The 10,018-nt window shown below is 41.2% G+C and overlaps 1 non-coding gene and 2 pseudogenes across 1 annotated transcript; 1 reads left to right on the forward strand and 2 right to left on the reverse strand.

The window, feature by feature from the left end:
* The first annotated feature begins 2,721 nt into the window (after positions 1–2,721).
* Positions 2,722–2,841, forward strand: LOC112484288 (annotated as a pseudogene).
* A 142-nt stretch (positions 2,842–2,983) lies between these two features.
* On the reverse strand, positions 2,984–3,105 carry LOC112484282 (annotated as a pseudogene).
* Positions 3,106–8,876: 5,771 nt separating this feature from the next.
* Positions 8,877–8,982, reverse strand: LOC112484247. Its single transcript, XR_003047964.1, has one exon. It is a non-coding gene; the product is annotated as a U6 spliceosomal RNA (small nuclear RNA).
* Positions 8,983–10,018: the final 1,036 nt, after the last annotated feature.

Consider the following 10,018-nt stretch of genomic DNA (forward strand, 5'->3'; position numbering starts at 1 on the left):
ATCCGCAGGCTGCCACCAGCTCTGTGGCTTCCAGACGGCCCTGCCGTCCTGTACCAACATGAACAGGCAGGCTAGTGGGCATTTTCTTAGGCACTGTCTCCTCTGGGCGACAGTGCCCTCATCTGGAACAGGTAAGCCTCCTGTTCCAGATGAGGGCACTGTCGCCCGGAGGAATTTGTGTCATTCCACCACTAATTTCCTACGTTAACCTTGGGGAGGTTTTTTTAATCTTCCTGCATCTCGATTTTCTTGTGTGTGAAACTGGAGTCATAATGGCACTTATCTCCCGGAGATTTCATGAGTATTAAATGAAGTGATGTATGTAAAAAGCTTAGCAGTGCCTAGTAGGTAGCAAGTTCTCAAAACCTTATAGCTAGAACTGTTATTATGCTATTATCGACCAAAGTCACCCAGCTGGTAGGTGCTGGAACCAGGATTTAAGCCAGTCAACAAGGTTGAAACAAATTAAAAAAACGGGAGAAATGCCAGTTAGTGACAAGGGTTCTGGAGAGCATTAAAGCAGGGTCCTGTGCTTGAGGGCAACAGTGTGGCTACTTCCGGCTGAGCTGGAGGACCGCTCTGAGGAGGTAATACTTTAGCTGGGGGCTGCATGATCAGAGGGAGCTCGTCATGCAATGGTCAGGGGCAAGGCAGGGCCAGCTAGAGTGTGCACACCTTGGGGTGGAGCGGGCATGCTAGGCACCGGCCCAGGGGGCAGGCCAGCGTGGCACAGGGGTTTGCTGGGTGAGCAGGGGCCGTGTGCAGTGGGGATGGCGTGTGACCGGGCCCCACGTGTGCGGTGAGAGCAAGTGCTCTGGAAGGGAAAGGAGTGTTTGTGGCCAGCAGTTGGGACAGCTTTCTGGAAGAAGAGGGCCTTGAGCCACCACTGAGTGCTTCCTGTGCGTCCCTGGCCCTGTGCTAAGGGCCATGGATGGTTGCAGTGTGACCTGGAGATGAGACTTGCAGAGAAGCTGGGGAGTTACCTGGGAAAGGCCGGCTGGCCGGCAGACGGATTCCCACCAGGGGACACTCAGCACCTTAGCAAGTCGGCTGTGGTCCTTGGCCTGGAACTCTGCCTGCAGGCTCAGAAACCCAGCTCAGCACAACGAGGGCATTTCCCGTTCTCAAGGCCCCACATGCGATAATCAAGGGTGCAGCGGCTCGTGGAACAAACGCTAGTTTGTGAATTTACGTGGAGAAATGGAGAACTGAGTCAGCACGCCCTTTCGGGAGGCAGACCAAGGGGGATGCCAGGTCACCACTGGGCCGTCGCTGGGAGATCCGGGAACGAGCGGTGCGAGATGGCTGGCAGTGAGCGTCATCAAGTGCCGAGAGCCTGAGGACTCGTGGGCATGTCCGGGCTGACCCTTCGCCGGGGCTGGGATGTGCCTCGGTGCCAGCACTGTCCCCCTTGATGATGGAGCAAGGTGGGCGTATCAGACCACCCTCTTTCTCTGTTGCCTTTGTCGACCGGCCCTTCTTCTGACGTGTTAAGAACGCCAGTTGGGAATGGCAGTGTAGACCTGCTGGTTCTTTGTGGTAACTGTATCTTTGAACTGATCCACTTGAGGACATTCGACTTCACACTTTCATTTATTTCTCTAAGTGGTTGGGAGTACATAATATTTTCTTATAATTTAAAAAAATTTTGGTATCAGGGTAATGTTGATTTTATTAAATGAGTTGAGAAGTGTTCTTACTATTTTCTGAAAAAATAGTAAGATTTATATTATTAGTATGATTTATATTATTTCTTCCTTTTTTGTTTGATAGAAATCATTAGTGAAATAATCTCGGCCTGGAATTCAGTTTGTGGGAAGTTATTAACTGTAAATTCTATTTCTTAAATAGATTGAGAGCTACTTAGATTTTCTATTTCTCTTGTATCAATGTTGATAATTTTGTGTTTCAAGCAGTGTTTCCGTTTCGTATAAATTGGTGGATGTGTTGGCATACACATCAGGATTATTACATCTCGATGAATTGACACCTTTACCACAAGGATAAAGAAGATCTCTCTTTATCCGTCATGATGTTTCTTGTTCTGAAGTCTGCTTTTTCTGATATTAATATTGCCACTCCAGTTTTCTTTTGTTTATCATTCGCATGTATATCTTTTCCAATCTGTTACTTTAACCTATCTGCGTCTTTCCATTTAAAGTAGATTTCTTATGGAGAGCATAGAGTTGGGTCTCGTCTTTTTAAAAATCCAAAAAGAAAAAAGAAAAAGAAAAATCCAATCTAATGATGTCTACATTTCAGTTGGAGCGTTTAGAACATTTGCATTTACTATAATTGTCATTATGATTGAGTTTAAATCTTATATCTTGTTGTTTTTCTATCTGTTCTTACATTTTTTCCCCCTTTTGTTATCTTTTGCATTAATTCAGTAATTTTAAAAATTCCATGTGAAAAAGTCTATTTGCCTTCATTTTTGAAGGTTATTTTCTCTGGTTATGGAATTCTAGGTTGACACTTTTTTTCATTGTTTTCTGGCTTGCATAGAAATTTATAGTCATCTTTGTTCCATAATGTATCTTTGTATCTTCTGGTGGCTTTTAAGATTTTCTTTTTATTACTGTCTTCAGTGATTTTATTATAATGTGTCGATATGATTTTCTATATGTTTATCCCGCTTATGGTTCATTGAGCTTCTTGGATCTGTGAGCTTAAGGTTTATATCAAATTTGGAAATTTTCTGTCATTAAAAATTTTTTTTCAGTCTACGGCCATTGCCACCTCAAACAAGTCCGATCCCGTCTGATCTTGGAAGCTAAGCAGGGTCGGGCCTGGTTAGTACTTGGATGGGAGACCACCTAGGAAGACCAGGTGCTGTAGGCGTAAAAAATACAAAATAAGGGATTGTAGGCTGACAAGGTCCTTGCAACCCGTGAGGTCAGCCAAGGGTTGCCTCGCCTGAAAAAATAAAAAATTGAAAAAATAAATTGTTTTCTCCCTCTTTATCTGGAACTTTTTTTTTAAACACCTACAGCACCTGGTCTTCCTAGGTGGTCTCCCATCCAAGTACTAACCAGGCCCCACCCTGCTTAGCTTCCGAGATCAGACGGGATCAGGCACATTCCACAGGGTGCCATGGCGGTAGACTGCCTGGAACTTTAATTACGCACCTATTAGGTCGCTTGATGTTGCCCTACAGAGGCTCTGTTCATTTCCTTCAGTCTTTTTCCTGTTTCGTTTTGTTTCTATTGTGATGTCTTTAAATTCACCAATCATCATTTCCTGTGGTGATTCATCTTCTGTTAATCCCATTCAGTGAATTCTCCATTTCAGACGCCGTATTTTTCATCTCAGAAGTTCCGTTTGTGAGAGTAATGAGTGTCTTCCCACTAACCCCCACTCAGGGCGGCGTTCGGCACAGGCCTGCGCTTTACCATTCAGCCCTACGTTGCTGCACGAATAGAAGTGTCCAATCACAGACCCTTTAGATGTGCTGTGTTTTCTTTCTTCTTTACTGTCTTTTCTTTTTTTCTGTCTGTGACCGCCTGTGACCACCTGAGGTTTTGAGGCTGTTGTTCTGTGTAACCAGGCAGTTACCAGCTAATGCTTCATTTCATGTTGTTCTCGTCACCAGGCCATGTATGGAAAATGGTTCTCAACCTGTTGCAAGGCCTTGTTGCAAGGACACAGCCATGTCTCCCTTCCTTTTTTTTTAGTGTTATCCTATCAGGCCTTGTTCTATGTGCAAACGAGGAGGAAAGGCTAGAATTCATGGCCAGAAATCTCTCCATCCTTTTGACGAATTGATTGACAGCATCCAGGAGGGAAAGAAATAACATATGAATCGTTGCTTTGCAGTTTACAATATATTTTCATTAACACAATGTTATTTACTCTTTTTATTGTGGTAAAATATATATAACGTTTACCATTTTAACCGTTTTTAAGTGTACAATTCAGTGGTGTTAAGTACGTTCACATTGCTGTGCTGCCCAAATTAAACTCTGTCCTTAGCAAACAATAACCCCCAGTTCCCTTCGTCCCCAGCCCCTGAAACCACACTTCTACTTTCTGTTTCTACGAATTCGACTATTCCAGATACCTCACATGAGTGGACTCATACAGTATTGGTCCTTCTGTGTCTGGTTTATTTCACTGAGTATAATGTTGTCAAGTTTTAAGTTGTAACTTTCTCAGAATTTCTTTTTTAAGGAATAATATTGATATGTATATATGACCTTTTTTAAAATCCATTCATCCGTTGATGGACGCTTGGGATGTTTCCACTTGGCTATTGTGAATAATGCTGCTGTGAACACGGGTGCACGAATATCTGCTCAAGTCTCTGCTTTCAGTTCTTTAGTGGATATACCCAGAAATGGAGTTGCTGGATCACGTGGTAATTCTGCGTTTAATTTCTGAGGATGCACCGTACTGTTTCCACAGTGGCTACTTCATTTTACATTCTCACCAGCAATGCGCGAGAGTTCTAATTCCTGCACATTCTCACCAGGAATCATTTATCTTATCCACTGAGTGAGGTAGGAGGCTGCACAATATTATCTCCATTTCAGAGATGAGACAATTAAGAGCAGTTTCCTAGCACCTTTGAAGTTCATAGTATTGTTGACTATAATTACAGTGCTGTGCATTAGAATGCCCAGGACTTATTTATCTACTTTTTCCAAGTGTGTCTGTCCCCTTCAACAACATCTCCCCAATTCCCTCCCCAGCCCAGTCCCTGGTAACAACTATTCTACTCTCTGTTTTTATGAATTCAGCTTTTTTAGACTCTACGTATAAGTGTATCATGTAGTATTTGTCTTTCTCTGACTCATCTCACTTAGCATAATAATACCCTAAAGGTCCATACGTGTTGTCATGAGTGGCAGGATGTCCTTTTTCATGGCTGAATAATAATCGCTGTATTTATATACCACAGTTTCTTTATTCATTCATCTGTTGGCAGACACTTAGGTTGTTTCCTTAACCTTTTGAATTTATAGTTTACTCTGACTTTGTATATAGCTTACCTCTTCACTTTGTCTTTCTTGGTTAGCTCTCCCTTCTGTCTCCAGGGCTTATCATACGCAGAGGGCCTTTGATGCTTTGTAAATGGGAAATGACTGATGTCATGGTTCGGGTTATGAGTTGGGAGATGTTATCTGCTGCTTATTCTCCCTTTTGGGTTAATTTCTGTATAGGGAGGAAGAAAGATGATAAACTTTCCCCTCAAAAATGTCTGGCTTAGGTAAGATGATTATATCGTTATTGAGCATTCGTTTATAAAGTGTGTTATCCAGTTTTTTCCCTCTCTATATCTTTATCAAAAGACCGAAGGTGATCTTAGAAGTCTCAGTCTTTTCCGCTCTCAGTAAAAACTCAGTACATCCCGAGGCAAGTACATCTCTACTTCTCCTGGGACAAATTTCCCTCAGGCGACAACTAAGGGCAAGGCTTCTTCCCCTTTCTAATCGTCCTTCATACCACCCTGTTGACTTTCCTGGCTTCCCATCTGCAGGTCAAACATCCCCAGAACTTCATGTGGGGCTCTTGGGAGGGTGGCCCCCAACTCAGCCCTGTCCTGGCCGGCCCTCCAGCTGGTCTGCGGCCTTTTGTTTTTTAACTGAGATGTAATTCACATACCATAAAATTCACCCTTTGAAAGCTTATAGTTCAGTGGCTTTTAGTATATTCACAGAACTGTGCAACCATCACCGCTGTCTAATTCCAGAACATTCTCATCACCCCGCAAAGAAACCCCATACCCATCGGCAGTCACTCCCCATTCTCCCCTTCACCCAGCCCCTGGCAGCCACTCATCTACTTTCATCTCTCAATTTGCCTGTGCTAGACATTCTGTAGAGATGGACTCATACAATATGTGGCCTCGTGCGTCTGGCATCTTACACGGAGCATGTTTTCAGAGTTCAGCCATGTCGTTGCATAAATCAGCATTTCTTTCTACTAATGGCTGAATAATATCGTGTGGATATCCATTCATCAGTCGATGGACACTTGAGTTGTTTATTATTTCAATATTTTGAATGATGCTGCGATGATCATTTGTGAACAAGTTTTCATGTGAACATGGTTTCGGTTGTCTTGGATATATATTAAGGAGTAGATTGCTCGGTCATAGAGTAACCCTTATGTAGAATTTTTTTTATATTATAGAGATATTTATTGGGATAAATTTTTTGCAGTGTGCAAATTATTCTTACAAATATTTAACTTTTTAGAGGAACTGCTCCGATTTTCCTAAGTGGCTGTACCATTTTACATAACTACCAGCAGTGTATGAGGGTTCCAGTTTCGCCACATTCTAACCAACACTTGTTATTGTCTTTTTGATTATAGCCGTCCTAGTGGGTATGAAGTGGTACCTCATTATTTTGATGATTTGCATTTCTATAATGACTAATAATGTTGAGCATCTTTTCATATGTTTATTGGACACTTGTATATCATCTTCGGAGAAATATCTATTTAAATCCTTTGCCTATTTTTTCATTGGGTTGTCTTTTTATTGTTGAGTGTCAGAATTTTTATAGTCTGGACACAAAGACCCTTATCTGATATGATTTACTAATGTATTATATTCCATTCAGTGGGTTATTTTTACACTCTCCTTAGTGTCATTTGATGCACAAAAACCTTTAATATTAATGAAGTCCAATTTTTTTGTTGCTTGTGCTTTCAGAGTCATATCTAAGTAACCATTGCCTAACCCAAAGTCATGAAGATTTATACCTACATTTTCTACGATGTTTATAGTTTTAGCTCTTACATTTAGGTCTATGATCTATTTTGAGTTAATTTTTGTATTTGGTGTGAGTTAGAGGTCCAACTTTATTTTTTTGAATGTATCTAGTTGTTTCAGCACTATTTGTTGAAAAGACATTTCTTTCTCCATTGAGTTGTCTTAGCACCCTTATCAACTGTGACCATAAATATATGGGTTTATTTCTGGACTCTATTCCATTGATCTAAATGTCCGCCCTTATGCCACAACTATAGTCTCGATTAGTTTTGTAGTTTGAATTTTGAAATTGGGAAGTGTGAGTCCTCCAAATTTATACTTCTTTTTCAAGACTGTTTTGGCTATTTTGGTTCCTTTGCATTTCCATGTGCATTTTAGAATCAGCATGGCAATTTCTGCTAAAAAAAAAAAAAAAAAGCCAGCAGATATTTCGATAGGGATTGCATTGAATCTCTAGATCAATTTGAGGAGTAGTACTTTCTTAACATTAGTTCTTTTTGGTCTTCCTGTACATGAATGTCTTTTCATTTAAGTCTAATTTCTTTCAATGGTGTTTTGTTGTTTTCAGTGGACAAGTCTTGCACTCCTCTAGACATCTTTTTGATGCTGGCTTGCGTGCTGTTTAAACAGGTGATGTCATGATAAACATCTCATTCCAGGAAACTATCTGTCCGGACATTAGTTTCCTTAGTTGTAAAAGAAAACTGGAGAGCTTATCTTTATGATTCCTTACCACCCACTTTTTAATTTTTAAGTCTGTATTTTGAATTTGCTTGGAACAGGACCTGTGTGTCGTACATATATCAGTTAATTTGCTGCCATCACTAGGGCTTCTCTACAGTATGAAAGATAAAAGATATGGAGAAGAAAGGCTTTGGAGCCTAACAGAACTTTCTGGTAAGCCTTTTACTGGCTGTGTGATCTTGAGCAAGTTATTCCATCTGAGCTGCAGTTTTCTCATGTCAGCTGGGGCTGTTTGGGGGGATTCAGTAACCTAAGTCAGTGAGAGCACCTGGAATACCGCCAGCCGCATTGGGTCAATTTCCTGGATCGATGTCTTAGAAATAGCCCAATTGGACACTTGTGGCTCTTTTTAGCTCTTCCCAGCTTTTCATTGTGTTAATTTTCAAATACACAGAAACACTGTAATCAAATTCTTATAGTGCTGACTCTAGAATAATCCATACCTTCCCTGTCCCTTAGCACTACCTCTGGCCTGAGCAAGGGCAGCTTTTTTCTCCTCCTCATTTAATTATGTATTTCTGTGGCCACTTCCCTGCAAGGTTGCAGTGAAATGTGGTCCAACACTTCAACCCAGCTGTCGTTAGCCAGAGGCTAGAGCTATGAAAGCTGTAAATTTACTGCTTGGAAAAAGGTTAGAATTCTAAATATTTCTTTTGGGGGCTCAGATCAATCCTGGGTTCCTACTAATAGAGAGCAAAATAGAGGTCTTTCTGTAACAGGCATTCAGCAGCTTCTATAATCTGGTCTCAGCCAAGGGGACCTGAAGCTCTTGAGGATCTAACTCTTCACTCTCCTGGGTGGGGTCCCTTCTCACTCCTCTCCGCCTTCACCCATTCATCTCCCCGCCAGTTCAGTTTAAATACCATCCTTCCAGCAACTTTTCCAATTCCCAAAAGTCAGGTTCCTCCCCTACTCTATCTCGTTCCCTGCTTACAGAACTTAACACTTTCTATGTGATTTAAGCATCATCCTACCTTTTCTAGCTCTCAAACCGGCTTGAGGGCAGAGCTGCATCCTGTCCACGAGTGCCCTTTCCAGCCAGGCACAGAATGTAGGTGCTTCATGTACCTCTGATGCACCAGTGACCAGAGGCAGGTGGATGCTTGATACTCTCAGGGGAGGGGTCAGCCTATTAATGTTGAGTGTGCAAGGTCACCTCACATTAGGATATTGGTAATTTTTGAGACAATGTAACTTTCTTTAGCCCTTAGCAGACTGTCATATAGTGTAAAACTCTGATAAAAACAAGACCTGCCAAATGGTGCCAAAGCAGCTTACTAAGTAGTCTCCGAATTGTTCAAAGCTAATGTAACATGCAGTAGGGGTAGTAAACTCTCCATTCTTTAACACCTAGCACAGTACCGGACTCACTGTTGTTAATCAATCTCCCAGCCTTCCAAGTTTTATTTTTTTAAATATGGAATGCTTAACGAATCTGCCTGTCATCCTAACGCAGGGCCATGCTAATCTTCTCTGCATCGTTCCAGTTTTAGTATATGTGGTGCCGAAGCGAGCACCCACGTTTTATTTCCACGTATTTTCCTTTCCTAATACCCTCATTTCCTAATACCTTCCTGGGACTTCTTGGTTGGCAATTAGCAAGAACAAAGTGTGACAGAGATTACAGAGGTAGTCACCCTAGCTTTCACACTTTTTCGAGAAACTGTTGTGACTTACTTAGGTAGAAATGAGCCCACTTAAGCGCTCCTTTTCATCCCTGTAAGATGAGGGGATCAGAAGTCCATGAGGTCACCCATAGGGGACCATGGGAAAAGGTCCCATATCATGTTAAAGGCTAATATCAATTCAAATTGATAAAATTGACATTTAGCTGGTACTTGTGTTTTTCTCTGAACTTCGGACAAATTTACTAAAGTCCATTTGTGAATTCACTTTGTATAACAGGGAGGCTGTTACACTGCTTTCACTTTCTCCTGGGTTCTCTGCATCAAGAACTTACACTAACGCCTCCTAAGACAAAGATGTGAGGGCAAGAAGTGAAACAAAGTCAGCTGTCTGTCTCACACAGTTTATTTAACAATAGTAATAAGAAATCAAATTTAACAGTCTATACAGTGATCCAAAGTTCATATTTATAAGTAATCAACTTTAATTGCATGATTTACAACAGTTGAGGGTTTTTGCTTTCTATTTTCAAGTTTTACAGAAAGTGTGTGGTGTGTGTGTGTGTGTGTGTGTGTGTGTGTGTGTGTGTGTGTGGTGGGGGCAGGGTAAGGAGGAAGAAAGCAAGCAAAGAAACCCCAGGGATATTTTGCATGTTAAAATCATCCCACTGGAATCGTTTCTTACCCTCTTTTTAATTTTTTCCTTTGTTAGATGTAAAAATAACAAAAAAATTCTTTCGAGAAACAGAACCACAATATATAATACATCAATTTGGCAGCTGCCCCTGTATATTTTGAAAAAAGTCATTTTTCTCTCTACATGTACAAATTATTTTAATACTTGAAGTTTTTACGCTCAGACTTACAGAATAGAAAATTTTCTGGAGCACAAAAGTTGACTTGAGAGGGGAGGAAAGGTTTGGTTTTT

Source organism: Pteropus alecto, unplaced genomic scaffold (genome assembly GCF_000325575.1).
Source record: "Pteropus alecto unplaced genomic scaffold, ASM32557v1 scaffold157, whole genome shotgun sequence".
NCBI lineage: Eukaryota > Metazoa > Chordata > Mammalia > Chiroptera > Pteropodidae > Pteropus > Pteropus alecto.